Genomic DNA, 14,225 nt, shown 5'->3' with positions numbered 1-14,225 from the left:
CCGCTCTCCCATAGTCGGTGACACTTCGCTTTCGTGAGGCAGGTCTCATCTGGTATTCCAGTAGCAGATTGCTACGTTTAGGCTATAAAAGACGACCTCTCTGTCCTTCGTTCAATCCCTTGTGTTCATTCTTTACTAACCAACCAAACCCTCCCACCCTTTTTTTTTAGCACGGCTGACTCTCTTCTGCTTTTGCGGCGCTCACAAACTCTTCGCTGATGAAATTTATGATATGCAAATTGATGACATAGAAGAGATCGGACAAGCGGGGCACAGTTCGCCAAAATTGTTGAAAACTCGCCGCACTTTGCAAACATATGAGAGGGGAAAAAATCGTTTTTAAACATTTTGAAAAGCTTTGAATGCGTCCAAAGAGTTTTGCAGTTGATTGTGGCCTTCTGACAACAGCGGGTCGATTCTCCCCCCACGCACAACAAATGTACGTTTAAAAGATCGGACTGGGCTATTTTAAGAGGAAGATGCAGTGCAGGAACCCGATGATCGTCGCTTCAGAAGGCTGGGCGCAAAGCATTATACCGGGCAAACAATATATCCTCTGATGAATGTCTCTAGACTCTACGCCGCACGCGGATGTTTGGCAGCGAATAGAATAGAAAGAATGAAGACGAAGAAAAAAAAGGAGCATCAACGAAGGAGCATAAATAAGATCACTATATAATAGCATCTACACCGCATCGTCCGCATCCAATAGAGTGAGAGAGCGGCTAGGAACCGGTGTTGGGGCGTGATGATTAAGCCCAACACACACACACACACGCTCAGCCCTACAAAACCGACAGTGCAGTCCCCCCCACATGCAGACTAACAAGAGACTGTAGGTTTTTTTTTTTTTTTCTTCTCTGGGGAGTTTTCGATTTCTAGATTGAACTTTTACATCTTCTTTTCGTGTATTGCGTCCGTTTTTATAGCGCGTCCGAAAATGTTTTATTTTTATTTATTTATTTCTTTTTCGTCGTAGAGACACGATTTTACGTAAAGATGCTGTTGTCGTTGAGCTACGTTTTTTTTAAAGCGTTGCCATTGATTGAATATCATTTTGCTTTGTTTCTTTATACTGTCCTTTTGAATTGTCTATATGATAGACAGAAAGTGATGCTCATTGGGAATGAAATTTAGCCATTTGATATCCTTTTGTAGGTGTGTGTGTGTAACAAAGTAGAAAAAAAAGGGAAAAGCGACGTCTGGCAAGTTATCGAAAACGAAATGGCTGTGCTGTTTCTTGTTTTGTTTGGCTCCTCCCCCGCCCCGTCTGTGTTTTATCTTTAATTCTTCTTAGATTCGCATTAGAGACATCCGCCACGGTAGCAAGGATCTATGTTCTCACCTTAAGTGAGAAGGATGACTCTCTGGCTAGATCTTTTGGCTTTTGATTTGGTCTTGTTTTCTCGTGACGGTTTAGTTTGGGGGTCTCGGCAACGTGTGCCCCGATGAATGTATGGCCGGCAACAGCTCTAAAAGGCGATAAATTTCTTCACGGTGACTTTTTGTTCGCCAAAGAAGAGGCGTAACATTTTTTTGTTTTGTTTTTTGTTTTTTTTTTAAGAAGAAAAGCAAATAAGAGCAAACTCGGTGGGCGAACGTGGACCTGCCAGTCGTAAAAAGAGGGAAGTAGGAAATTGAGAGAGAAAGAGCCGGATGCGTGTTGATTTTCAACGCCAAAGTCACGTGATATGCATAACTGATGATGCACCATTGTGTCTGTCTCGATCGTTTTTACGTATAAGCTTTAGCCAAACACACACACACACACACACGTAAGGAAAGACAGAGAGAGAGAGATGGGGAGACAAGATAGAGGATAACAATGCTCCGCAAATTGTATGGCGCAAGTTGCCCTCGCCACCGCGGCTATCTCTCTTTGTAGTCTATAGTGTTATTCTTCTCTTATATAATGTAGAATATTCTACAGACAACCGAGGAAATCTACAAGCCCTCGAGATTCTGCCCTCGCCCTGCTGTTTGTCTTTCTCGCGTGTTTAAATGTAAGAACAATTACAAAAGAATTTGAGAATCAAATTGGGCATTGATGCGTTTGTTTCTTATACCCTTTCAATTCAATTTGATTTTTCGATTCCCAATCCTGATCGTCAGATATTTCTGTTAAAATTGGGAGACGACATTTTGCAGACGTTGCAAATCAGAGTCTAACAAGAGAAGCTAAACTAAACAAAAGAGAGAAACTTTTGCCTAACAAACTTAATTTTACCAACACAAACAAAATCAAAAATTGACAAATAGGTTCTTATCTTGAAAAAAAAAAATTAAAAAAAATAAAAAATTCTGTGTTGATTTGACTGAGCATCGACTACCAACGAAAGGGCATATCTAACTTGTTGGACTCTGTCATCCCCAAACTCTTGGCGCTTTTCCCCGTTTCATGACAACTTGTTATTTTAATAGCCTCCTTGATAAACTAGGCTAGCGTTTCAAACTGGGATTCTCAACTTGTTGGAAATCTAGAAGACAAATTTTTAAAATCAAACGAAAAAAGAATTAAAACAAAAAAACAAAAAGAGCAAGATAAAAAGGTGAATAGAGAACGGAGATAGTGTGCTCGTATTGAACATCAGTTTCAGACTGGCGGTGCATCATCGCCCCCGAACGTTGTAGACCGATAACTTTTTTAACAGCCTAATTAAATGAAAGGTATCCGTCACTATACAAGTCTGCGCTACACCCGCATCAAAAAATCCAAACAGTTCTAGTAACGAGCGCCTTTCTTGTTTTATTTTGCTTTTATTTCATTTTTTTTTGGTGTGTACCAAACGCTGAAAAATGGATGATCTGCAGGCATTGCGAATTGATTTTGTGCGCATTGATTCTCGAGCCAAAACGGGTTGAGCGAATAAGCGATCGCAAAACTGAGAATCTGTAAGCACAGGTATACGTGGACTTGTAGGATACGAGATACGTTGACACATGCATTGATGATGGGACGACTTTCAAAGATTGGCCCCACCGTCACACCAATAAAACACAAGCTGACAATGCAATTGTAGAAAGGGTTTTTTGAGTCGGTGATGGCGAAGTTTAGGAATCTGAGAGCCCGGGCACGGAAGTGGCCCTTCTCGCCTAACTGCGAGGAGACCTTTTCGGGTCGATGAGATTTTGTGGGAGAATTAATAGAAACCCCACAACGACCAGCCGACAGTTATAAGCGACGGGCCTTGGCCAAGTTTTCCTACTCTGCCATTTACCTTGTCCCACCAGGCATCATGAAATTTCTAAACTGTTGGCTGGGCGGAAGCAAAAGAAGCAAGTGAATAGAGCCTCCAACCCTTTCCCGCACGAACGCGATGCATCTTCTAGTAACTCCTCTAAGGTCATAACTAGTGAAAACAAAAGACAGAGATCGTTGGGAAGGTTTATTTCAAGTGGGATCCCATTTCAGATGGTAATATTTCATCGACGCCCCAAACAAACGGGAAAGTGCCTTCAGCATTGCCGGTCATTTTTGATGTCATTCCTCCCTTGTGTCGCCATGTTTTTTCGTTTATTTCAGACCAGGTTTACCCAATATGCCTCCGCATTGTTGTCGGCAATCTTTCCGTTTGCCTATATACTCCATAAAGAGCTCGTTCAATAATTCACAATAGTCCCAGGTGAAGTTTTCATTTTTGTTCTTTCTTTCTTTCTTTCTTACCTTTGATATCGGTCTGACAGTTTGCGTGTATCTGTCCGTCTGCTGTCACCTGCTCACGCCCGCCATAGGCCCCCTGGCGTTTCCTGCTGACAGCGAAAGGCCTTTCCCCCCAATCAGCGTTTCTATTGACGACATTTGCTCATGTAATATTGAAATAAAGACAGGGACTATCTATCCCCTCTCTCTCTCTTGATGGTTGACACATCTCTCCCCAATTCCAGTACAATCTTGTTCACCTTTCTAACCTGCCATCTGAACCATTTGCTTCTTTTATATCATCGTCTGCTGTCCAGCAGCTTTTCTCTCTCTCACTCGCTTTTGTTTTTGGTTTTTTTCTTTTTAATGCTATCTTTTTCTGGATATGTCGTCTACCTTCATATCTTATGGATAGTATCCAATGAAAATCCGATCGCTATGTATATCGTATATAGGCTAAAAGGTTATGTATTTGATTGACCGTGATCCCCCCTTTTGTTTTTTCTTCTTGTGCGTTCAACAAAACGCCAACTGGTCGTATGAATGTTTGAATTGGGTCTTTTATTTGGGCAACAACTGGAGATAATCGTTGTTGTTCAGATACTTTTGCATTGTGTATACGTTATTTATGGCTATGGCTAGGAAAAGTGAGACGGGCGAAAAACAAATGATGAATGGCTATAGAAATATCGTTCGAAAAGGTTACAGCAAAAAGAGACGTAGCGCCGAAAAAGTCGCCGACAATTGGACGGAGGATACAGCATCGCATCGTAACAAGGGGGGAATGTACGGTATATATATAAATATAACGCGCGCACACAATTTGTCTCCATTAACTGTATAATAACGCCAGACTAGAGAGAAAGAGGGGAGGAGCAAGGGGTGATGTCTGAGAGTGGAGAGAAAAGGGGACAAACACATCGAAATGGCAACGATGATCATCTTGAATGCAGATCGACACACGAATCCAGTTTTTTTTTTTAAATTCAATTGTCGATTCGTTTTTTTTTTAAATTAACCTGTGGGTTGCTCATCTCGATGTGGAAATATCAAACCACACACACACACACAAATGCCCGAAACGATAGATCGGGGGGGATTTAGCCCTCTGGCTCTTGAAGAGGGGAAGAGTCTTTCAGTTCCGTGTTAGGACGAACTGAAGAGACATAAAGAGAGGGAACACGCAAGAGCTAGCGCTAACTAACTCGACGTTAATTAATGACCTGAACCCCCCCTTTGTAATAGTACGAGCGGAAAGGCATACATCATAGAGCTCTGCCACCTATTTTTCAGGCAATGCCTTGCCGTATATATATGTACCGGTTTCCGTTAACCGGCTTTCTACGGACACGACGCGGGTCCAACGCGTTTTACGTGGGCGTGCGACTGCTATGTATCTTTTTTTTTTTTTTGTAATTTATTTAATTTTGACGGAGAAAGAGGGTGAAGGGTTTCATAGTAGATCTCAGTCCTAATCTTAGTTCAATGGAAATTATCCTCTCAACCATAGACAGCATTTTTATTTTCCACCGATCTACATAGGGAAGGAACGGATGGGTCTATAGTGCAACGCTAGTGAGCACCAATGCTGTTGGCGTGCTGCGCTAATTAAGGACTTTGACTCTCTGTTCTGTTCTCAATTGTTTCGTCGCTACGTTTCAAGGATCACACAGAGAACGGTAGGGATCCTTTCCTCGTCTTGAAAGAAAACCGTAAAAGAAAAAAGAGCGGTCGATTTGAATGTTTTTGTGCAAAGTGTTGAGGTGCATCACGTTGCCACGTGTGTGACCCGTAGGACGTGAAAAACGGGGCAAACCGAAAAGTATGAAAGTGAGACGCATGACTTATTTACATTAATATGTAAGGCACTGTTGCATCACCCGGCAACAACAGCTGTAGACATCAACTTTGAAAAGTGCGTGGACGAGACAGAGAAAGGCACGCCACAGATAAGAAGCGACGTGTAATATGAACAACAGTCTCAACTTGATCACAAAAAAAAGTTTGATATTTTTTCTGAAAAGTGGGAAGCAACGCCCTGGTTCTTGAAATCGGCGGGACAAAGTTATCCGTTTTTTTCTTTTTTGCACATCATCACTGCCACTCAACTTTGACTCTCTTTTTTTATTGTGTATTCTTGGCCATTACTTATTTGACAATATATCTCGTACCATCTTCTTTTTGTTTGGCCACACTTCTATTCTTTCAATCAAAATCGAGTTTGCACCGAGTGGCACTGCTTTTACGCTTTCGTCATCACAGCCTATTAGACGCAGTTGACGACGGAATTGTGCAATCAGCCGGAAATGATATCCGCCCGCTTTTTGCAATCATCCGATCCATTGCGAGAGGCGCGGGGAGGGACTTGGGTGCCTGATGATCTGACCAGGTGTACAGCGCTGAAAATCTCGAATGAAAGAAAAGCTTTCGCGTCAATCAAAAGAGAACGCGGAGCGAAAGAGAAAAGAGTTTGGGATCAAATGTATTCACCTGTGGCCAGATCTTAAACTAAACCCGTTCCCTCCTAGATGCACCTTTTCTTTGGCTGCTTTTCACTCTTTATCTAAGAGAAAGCTCTTGAAGCTCCTTATTAACGACACCCCACTTTCCGTGTGTAGAGCATGAGTACATCTAGTATACCTTAGATGGATATAGTACGTCATCACCTCACCCTATAGAGAGAGAGAGAGAGAGAGAGAGCGCTCTGCTCATTAGCTGGCGTCCCTCTTTTCTTTTTGCTCTTGCCCGCTTTTGGCGTACAATGGTCCGTGCTTGTATCCGGGGAATTAATCAGAAGCAACGAGCGCAGCATTAGCATCAAAACATCGTCGTACGCTGCGATGCGTTCATTCAAATCGGCGATTTTATTTTTATTTTTATTTTTTCAGTAAGAAGAGGAAGATGGAAAAATAATTGCACTAGGATTTGTACGGAAGAAATATAGAAATTCATTAAAATTATTCATTAAAAATGATCGTTTAAAATTTGAACTGTAGAATAAGATTTGCATTTCATGAGGGTGTTTCTTGTTCCTATTGCGGCTGTCATAATCCGCAGTTCCGCCATTCATCAAATCCCCGCCCGCACTTTCTCTCGCTCCGCTTAAATTGAGAAGCTTTCATAGCAGCGAAAACAAGTCGATGAGCGTCTCGAAAATTTGCGACACATTTTCCCACAAGGCACATGTGTACTTAATCTCTTGTCCGATTAACCCCAACACCCATACGCATCGTATCAAAGCGCTTAATGCTTACGAACATGGCAGGTGTTGAGGATTATGTCATATTACACTGCAGATGGTACTGCTCAACAGGTATTTCTTCGTTTCACCGAAAACTTTTACTAAAAATCCAATAAATTTGGTCACTTAAAAAAAATTAATTTTGAAAACTGTCCCACTTTATTTCACGCCATTATTGACAGGCAGTTGGCAAGGGTCGACGTCAATGTGTGAAATCTTATAGCCATCGTTTTTAAAGCATTTTCGATTGGATTTGCTGCGCTAATAATAAAAAATGTTGTTTTGCGATTGTTGTCCAACATACTGCACTCCCGGACTGTGCATTTGAAACGGGTGTCTTAACACTTTAGTGCAGGAAGGGGGAAGATGGTCCAATAATTCTTGTTCAATGGCCAACGTGAGTGGAATCCAATTGAAAATGGCTTTGGCTTGGATGTCGTTATCCGTTTTATATTGTGATGTAGTGCGTCTAGACGGCAACATAAGGGAAGGGGGTTTGTCGCGAAGTCTTTATACTAGAGTGCGCCGTAGGTGACAAAAGGGAAAATCACAACTTTGAGGTGGTTGGCCGCGTACAAAAGAAGGACCTCTGGACCTCAGCTCGTGGCAGGACTTTAGTTAGAGAAACGTTGCTTTTATTCTTTTATTATTATTTCAAAGCTTCCTTTTTCAATAGTATTTCGCTTAGTTTGCTTTCGATCATTGGAGGGGGGGCTACCCCGTCGTTTTGTTCGACTCTGCCATGAGTGTTTTTCAGTTGATTTCGATTTGTCTGGACTGGCCATTTTGAATTGAGGGCCTCTTTTTTTTTTCCTCTCCCCAGGTCCACTGTTTGTTACATTATAGTCGCCCTCGAGATTATCGGGAATCTATGGCTGGAAAGAGAATGGCTGTGTGGGTAGGGAGCAAAGTCTAGCAACAGCTATTGTGTGAAAAAGAGGCTCACTGAGGAAAGAGGGAAATATCATCAGACAGAAAGAGAAGAGCAACACAACAGGAACAACATCGGCATTGGGGAGAAAGAAGAGAAAGCACCTTAGGAACAGCGCTCTGATGCATGCTGGGCCTTTTTGCCGGCCCCTTTTCTTGCTGGCCTTGTCCGATAATAACACTCCCACGGGACAAGTGGCCGCGTGATGTTAAAATAGACGGCACACACAGACACGCGCGCGTTAGAGTTGTACATCGGAAATAATACAAGCGCAATAACACATATACACAGCACAAAAATAGGTTTTCTTTCGACGTCTGTGTTGCTTTCCCGTTTGATCATGTCGGTTTCACTTTATTTCGAACTGCCTGCTTTTAGACGTGAAAGCCTTTAACGTGTTAACTGTTTTTATTCTCTCATTCTTTTTTTTTTTTACGTCTATTTGATTGCTTTAATGAACTATTTGGAGGTATTTGATAGTTTAATCTTCCTCTTCAGATTGAAATAAAAAAGTCAAGTAGAAAATGTAACTGCATACGTTCTAATTCACATCAGCATCTGACAATAAATGATAGTCTGAAAATATCGTCCTTTACTGTTGTAGAAAAAAGGACGTCCTCCACTTGCTCTCAACGCCAAGAAGCTTTTGCCGACATATATTTATATATAATATATTTTTTTAAAGGGGGTTCTTTGGTCGTTTTATATCAATCTCTTATACACATAATGATGGTCCCTTTTTTTCTTATTATAAACGTGTAAAGTTTGGCCCGATTGAAGGAGGTAGTTCAGATCGTCAGCCGTTGGTCGATCGGTCAGACGATTATATTGTACACGCAGAATTTCTGCTACCAAACTTTCTTCTCGTCTCGTTCGGTGGTATGAATATTACAACAAGCAAGAAGGAGACATAAAAAAAGAGGGGTTGCGGAGGAGGAAGAGCCAGAAGATTCATCTTACATTGAGAGCGACGTCCAGCCAAACTCGCTTCGGACAGGGGATTTTGATTCTATTGAAGGCTCATTCTTTTTTTTTCCGTTTTCGATGTGCAGTATAGTGGACGATTCCCTATTCATCGTCGTCTGCCCGAGTTCCGCATGAAATTTGCAAGTGAAATCATTTTGTGGTCGACTGTATACATCCTTGATGGCTATACATATAGATAGTTTTGAGCCAAGTTAAGTATTCATCTCGGTATTATCATTGTCGTATCATTCGTCAATTTCTCAATATTTATTTGCCCCCTTTTTTTTTTCGTCCTTCACCCACGTATCTGCTACACGTAAATATGGCGACATACACAACGCCTACACATCATTTTTATATAGCCATTGGAATTAAATATATCTATATTTTTATATTGATCTACGCCTTTCCCACCGGGAATTAACACTGCCCAAACCGACGACTTTCAATGTGTATGTATGAATATCGAGCCATCATCATCCATTCTATCTCTTTTTCCCCCTGAAAAGGGGAAATCATAAAAAAACAGGGTGGATGGTGGCCGCTCGAATTCAATTAAAGTCAGGTCAGCTCTGTCTCTCGTATATATATAAAGTCAGGACATTCGCATTTTGCCCCCGTTTCTCTGCGGTTCGTCATCTATGTATGCATCGTAGCCCCAAAAGTTTGCAAGTTGCTTAACTCTCGGTCCGTGATGTTCCAGCACGAGCGACCGAACGCTCTTTTCCGTTCGTCATCCCCTTTTCCCCTCTCAACCCCCTCTCTCTCTTCATGGTCCTAGAAAGGAAAAGAGAACCTCTCGTTCCCAGTGGCTTTCCCCGTCATTTTTTTGTTTTTTTTGTATCGACATCATTCGGCTACTGAAGGCTAGCATATGTAAATGGGATGGCCTCCCTCACCAGCGGAATGGATTACGGATTTTGATTGCCAATCGAATCAGACATTTCTGGATGTTATTGTTATGTCTTTTTTTTTTTTTCTGTCCTTTATTTGCTTTTCGTAGTTTTTTTTCGGGTCGGGTCACCGCAGCCTTTTCTTTTCCTTTTCCTAACCCAAGACCATCCGCTTTATTTGATTTCATTTTATTCGTGCATGTAAGAGCCCAGGGTCGAAAGGGAAAAGGGCGGCCAATTTGAATATATCAAGACCAACATCAACGCGGTTTTCTAACTGATGCATTTTGGTGGTGGACAGGACAAGTAATCGAATTAGAACAGAGTTTTACTGTTATTTTATTTTATTTGTATCGTTTTTTTTTTACCTCTTTTTATATGGACATGTTCCTCCCGTCCCTTGCCGACGGCTCTGTTGGTTTGCCACGCACATGAATTCACCGCCTAACTTGAAAAACAATCAAATAGACGAAAGACATGTAACGTCGTACGCAAATTTGACTGTACACACACACACACACACACACGTGGAAGAAGCCACTTTTTACGATGCTTAAGTCCCATCCGCTCGCGTCCCATGAATTCTATTCCTTTCGGTTGCTTTTTCGGGACTCGATGGACCGAACGAAGGACCTCTCCCTCCCGCTTTGTCAACTCAAAGGTCAATCAGGAAACATGGAGGTTGGGGATTAGTGGGTTTTTGGTTCGTTTTGGTGACGAGCTGAATAGTCAATCAAGACGTTTTGATTGACTTTGGGTCTCGCTTAGGGTCCTCTTATTTTCCCTTTTTTGTTTCGCTTCTCGTTTGCGGTACGGACTGTTCCTTGCGCCAACTTTTGAAAACGTTTTATGGTTTAAAATACAGTTTTGAATTTGGTGCGCTTGTCTATCGGCTATTTCTCTCCAATCACTTTCGATATATTATTATCGATCGTTAATGGGTCCTATCTTTTGAATTGCCGAGCATAAATTCTACGGTGGATGCATCTAATAACGGGGCTGTGTCCATATAAATATTGGCTACTATTACATGATTTCCGATTCACATGTCCAACCGGTCTTCAAACTTTAGTTCTCAAGTCCTCCTGCACCACCGCTGGTACAACTCCCTTTTTATTTTTTGATCGAAAGTTACATTGGCTTTAAAAGCACCGGGAATTTACCATCGGTTGATGGTGATGCCTTAGGCTTCTTGTTCGTATTTAATCGAACTCTTGTCTATGTTTGTGTGTGCAGCATTTTATTACAGAACTAACCGTGATATGTCGATATAGCCAATTAGCAAAGGAGCAAAAACTGAAGCCCTCGATTCGTGTTCAGTTTGCCACGACTAGAGCTTAGATTTTAGTTAATTTTTAGACCTGACGGCAATCCTTCCCCAACATTTTGTTGCCGTTTAGTTATACTAAACGACCGCCGAATCCATTTCGTGTCGGCAGAATAGCATGGTGACATAAGCAGCAAATTTGTACAGATATTATGGTCTAAAATTAAACAAGACCTCGATGAATATGTGAATAGCTGCCACCATCTAGCACTGATTTTTTATGGGTAGATTATTTTATTACTTTTCATTGACTTGGTTGTGTGGCGGCCGCCTACTGCAGTGTCTGCTGCGTACACAGAGAGCATCGGATGATGACAAGAATGAACGAATCAGAAACATCACAATTTTCTTCTGGAATTTAATTAAATTCTGTCTGAATCCAAAATTATTCTTTAAACTTCACGCCAATCCCTATACCATTGCATGTCTAAGAGGATTGATATTATTAGAACAAGAGGCAAAAGAAATGAATAGCGTTCGGTGCCCAATGTAAAAAAAAAAAAAAGGGAGACTCTTCTTCCTGCAATTCGTGTTAATATGGTGCGAAATAAAACATGGAAGGAGGCGCATAAGTCGGAGAGACTGGCGCAGCAGAGCCGACTGCGGCGGCCGTGCCTATTTCCCGCACCAACCGTGAAAACGATGAGGCGCTTGCGCGCGGAACAGCAGCTCACCGGTTGTGCCATTTCTTTTTTTTTTCTTTCTTTCCTCGCGTTATATATATATTTTTTTGTTAGACGAGATGAGCAGCGAGTCAGATTACGATTCTCATCCGACGAATCGCGCACGAGTTTGCTAAAAAAGCGACGCAACTAGCCAGCGCTAGCCTCCACCTCCTTTGGAGCCGTTTGTCGTCGTTCCTATAATATATCCTCGTCTAAATAGAATGGATGGAGGTGTACACATATATCTCTGGTTCGCATCTTTTCTTCATCCTCTTGGCCGTCGCCATTCTATGAGCAGCCATCATCGCCATTTGTTCCATAGAGACAAAAACTTTTGGGCAGCAGAGCTCTTCGCTTCCTCCTCCTTTATTTTTTGGCGCAGCAACTGCATTCGGAATGTACGACCGCACGAGGACCATCATCTGATCATAGAGACCATCCAGCCAAACAAGCAAGCCAAAAGCAAGCTAGCTGGCTCTTGGTATAGAATGACAATAAGGCAATACACACACACACACAGACACATGCAGGGAAATACAAGAAGTTACTGGAGAGTTGAGAAAAGCTCCTGCGGCTGATGGCGAAGGCTAAATATACTACGGGTGTGTGGAGCGCGGACGGTTGGAATGGCAGCGGAGATGGAATAGTCAAGGAGGAGCACTTTGCGAAAACTTTTTGAATTGTTTTATTGAACTGGGTTCATTGCTCCTTTTGTGGTTTGACTAAGTCAAGAGATCTTCGAGAGACAGATACGGAGATTTGCCTACCATCCGCTCCTCGCCCTTCGTTAACGGTTAACGGAGAATGTCTGAGTGATGGCCAAAACATTCAAACCCAAATGTCCATTTCCATGTTATTGTTTTTATTCGACGTGAAATCAGCGGTGATGGATTTGTTCGAAGTATTTATTTTTTTATTTCTTAAACAAAAGAAAAATGACTGACAGAAGAGGCGGATTATGTATTCTTTCCAACGGTCAGATTACGTTGAATGTCAACATTAAATATTTCAGTATTGTCGGCTCTCCTTGTAAAAATGCATATTACTTTACTATAAGCTCGGCTTCTGTATACCCAACAAAACCGATAGCTTTCATTTGTTTGAGCACATCATCTCGTATTTTCATTTGTACCTTCACAGCTAAACTTGTTTAGGTTTTTGAATTTATTTATAACTGACTTACCCTAAATTTCACAGATTTCCAACGAACGCGTCCGGAACTTGTGAGGAAAGGTGGGCGTCGCTGAGGGAAGATCGTCGAGTCCCAATCCGCAGCCATTGAGGATTGTCAGGTGCTAATTGGCTCCTCTGTCTCTCTCCGCCCCGCTTAATTTTCAAGCCCAAACGTATCCGGCTCGACTCTCGCGGCTCGTCTCCTTCCTGTGTATTAATTCAGCGAAGCTTAAACGAAGCAACATGGAAGGGACCACCGACGGAAGGTAGGCTATCCATGCAATTAGATCACTACTTCTTATGGTGCTCCCGGGTCACACAGTTAAAGCTAAGGAAAAAGGGCAAGAGAAATGATGTTCTCTTGTGAAGGGATCGGCCAGGGAGACTCTACTCATTAGGCTAATTAAGTTTGGATTAATGTGAGGCAGCGAATATGCTTCCAGGTGTGAAATGCGCTGTTTTATAATGAGAACAAGGTGACGATGTCTCTAGTCAGAGCTTTTGCCCACATTCGCCAGTGTCTTTATGATACAGTAAATTATAAGGAATACTCTTCCTTCTTTTTTTATAGGTCGTTTCTTTGAATTTTTGCATTTCCAGTTTCTATTCAATTTCATTTCGGGCCATTGGTTTCTGATGTATTTCTTCCTAAATTACATAATCTTTTTTTAGATTCATGTTCGTGACTCTGACATCTGTCACTTTCATTTCCTCTCAGTTTCCCCTCATCTTTTTCATTTTCACGTTTCAAAAAGTTACGTGCCAACTTGTAGCAAAGGCTTAATTTTCTGATTCCCGTTGGAAAGAAAAAGAAAACAGAGAAAGGAAAGGTCGTTTGAATGGTGTATACCAACCTGTACTTTTTCTACCTGATCCTTTTGCATACAGCGCAGTGCGAAGCAGAACGAAACGAAGCACCATTTCCAGTTGGCCAGGCCACAAACAAGCCACTCTTGTTGATGCATTTTCTGCGGGGAGTTATTTGTCTCTCACTTGTTGTTTGCCCTTCTTTTTCTCTATCGAAGAAAAGCTGACGGCGATGGCCGAGAAATGTCATACGGCAGTTTGAGAACAAAAGAGGAAATAACCTCAAGATACCGTAATCAGATTACCGCACAAATGCGGACAGAAGCGGGGGAGGAAGAGGAGACTGGGCCACTCTGTGGTTGTCGAAATCTGCTTAACATCGTGCAAGCGTTTCATCAGATACAGCCCTACAGTCTGTCCTATACGTTTTTAGTGGCCAAACTGCCTCTGTTGACGGGGTTTTCTACTAACATTCCCGCGTTTACGCATAGGAATCACGACAGGCAACTAAAGAGACTGGGTGTCACTACCACGTCTGTGTAAGGTTGAAATACATAAGAAAAACGCCTTTGGCATTTTAAA

General features: G+C 42.0%; 1 long non-coding RNA gene across 1 annotated transcript in view; it reads left to right on the top strand.

Moving 5' to 3' along the window:
- Positions 1-13,922, top strand: part of LOC116918725 — a 39,859-nt gene extending 25,937 nt beyond the window's left edge. The window contains exon 4 of the long non-coding RNA XR_006643955.1: positions 12,861-13,922. This is a non-coding gene — a long non-coding RNA (uncharacterized LOC116918725). The remainder of the gene's footprint in view (positions 1-12,860) is intronic.
- Positions 13,923-14,225: the final 303 nt, after the last annotated feature.

Source organism: Daphnia magna, linkage group LG3, assembly GCF_020631705.1.
Source record: "Daphnia magna isolate NIES linkage group LG3, ASM2063170v1.1, whole genome shotgun sequence".
Taxonomy (NCBI): domain Eukaryota; kingdom Metazoa; phylum Arthropoda; class Branchiopoda; order Diplostraca; family Daphniidae; genus Daphnia; species Daphnia magna.
The sequence above is the reverse complement of the archived record's forward strand: the minus strand, read 5'-3'. Positions and strand labels throughout refer to the sequence as shown.